Here is a 2,389-nt window from a genome sequence, read left to right on the forward strand (position 1 = left end):
TAATTGAGATTGAAAATTAATACTCAAAACTCATTGGTTTGATTGTAAGCAATTGTGCTTCGGAAGGGATATATTTTCTCATCTTGTTTACAACTCTTATTTAATTACTCGTTTACGATTTCTTGTTTTTGTTAGTTATAATTTCTTGAATTAGTACTTTTAATCTTTTGTAATTAGTAATAATTAAACAACCAAATCCTGAAAATTTCTTGCTTTTAACCACAATCTCCTGTGGAACGAATCCTACTTACCGTGGCTAGTCTAGAGTATTTAGTTTATTTTTGACGGGTACGTCGACGCCCATCAAATTTTGGCGCCGCTGCCAGGGAGGTGTGCGTTTGATTGCAAGCTCTTATTTGTAATTTGTTTTCTTTTAAATTTTGAAAAAACCATAAAAATTATAAAACCTAAAAAATCCAAAAATATTTTCTCATTTTATTAGTTTTGTTCAGTTTTACGCGTTGTGTTTTCTTGTTTGTGTTTCTTTTCAGGTAGGCGGAAATCCTATTTGCAACAATGGCAGAGAGAGACACACGAGGTGTGGATTCGTATTAGCAACCGAGTGATTACGAAGATCACTCACCAATTGTTTATCCCGCTCCGATTGCGAATAACAACAGAAGATTTGAGGTTCGCCCTCAATTGATTTCTATTTTGCCAAACTACCGAGGTATGGCAACGGAAGAACCTTATGAGCATATCACCGAGTTTAATGAGATTTGTGCTACAAATCAGGTAAACGGGTTCACGGATGAAGAGGTACGCCTTCGCCTATTTCCTTATTCTTTAAAAGATAAAGCAAAGCGTTGGTTTTTGTCCTTACCCGCCAGGAGTATCACTACTTGGGTGGTGATGGAAAAGAAATTTCTTGAGGAATTCTACTCGATAAGTAAAACTTCGGATATGCGTATGCAAATAAAATCTTTTAGGCAATTGCCAGGTGAACTTTTTCATGAAGCATACGAACGTCTGAAGGAATTACTTAGATCTTATCTCCACCACGAAATACCGAAATGGGAACTTGTCAAAGTTTTTATGATGGTCTTGACTCACAAAATAGACAATTCCTATTAGCAGCTAGTGGTGGTGTTTATGACTCGAAGTAGTGAGGATGAATGGGCATTTTTTGAGCAATTGAGCAAGGGTTCAAAAACCCAAGCTTCAGTTGGCAAACTCACAATCCTTCACATGTTAACCACGTGTCTAACTAGGGAGGGTCGACTAGGAATTTAGAAAAGGAGTTAGATGAGATAAACATGTTGCTTCCCATGTTTAACAACCTAAACCAGGGTGGTAGTGTTAATTTTGTGCAGGTTCAGGATGTGTGCTCAAATTGTGGAGATCCATCTCATTATGCAAACGGTTGCAAAAAGGGGATAACATTAGGGATGGAAGAGCAAGTAAATGAGATTCAAGGGCGAAAATATGATCCATAAGTTATATACATAAAAATATGATAAGTAAGTATCTCACTAAGTATATTAACAATGAGTTATATACATAAAAATGAGACTATTGAATTAAGAAACTCAAAACGATATATATAACAATTTTCGTTGTAACAACGTCTTACTAAATACATATGAATCATATTAAGATATATATATATATATATATATATATATATATATATATATATATATATATATATATATATATATATATATATATATATATATATATGTTTAACATGATGAAATGATAATTATATATATCATTATGTATGTTAACAATGAACTACATATGTAAAACAAGACTACTAACTTAAGAATTTCGAAACGAGGCATATATGTAACGATTATCGTTGTTACGACATTTTTAATGTGTATATATATATATATATATATATATATATATATATATATATATATATATATATATATATATATATATCATATTAAGATATATTCATAAATCATAATATCATGATAATGTAATAATTTAACATCTCATTAGATATAATAACAATGGGTTAACAACATTAAATTAGATCGTTAACTTAAAGGTTTCAAAACAACACTTACATGTAACGACTAACGATGACTTAACGACTTAGTTAAAATGTATATACATGTAGTATATTAAGAAGTATTAGTACATTTTTGAAAGACTTCAAGACACATATCAAAGTACTTCTACTTAACAAAAATGCTTACAATTGCATTCTCATTCATTTTCATCAACAATTCTACTCGTATGCAACCGTATTCGTACTCGTACAATACCCAGCTCCTAGATGTATATACTATTGGTATATACACATAATAATTCAGCTCTTAGCAGCCCTAGATAGTCAAAAAACGTGTGGAACCAACAATTAGACGACTAGAATGAATTATGAGTAAGGAAACGAAAACAAGAACTCCTTTTAACACCACTCACCCTTCAC

This window comes from Rutidosis leptorrhynchoides, chromosome 7, assembly GCF_046630445.1.
Source record: "Rutidosis leptorrhynchoides isolate AG116_Rl617_1_P2 chromosome 7, CSIRO_AGI_Rlap_v1, whole genome shotgun sequence".
Lineage (NCBI taxonomy): Eukaryota > Viridiplantae > Streptophyta > Magnoliopsida > Asterales > Asteraceae > Rutidosis > Rutidosis leptorrhynchoides.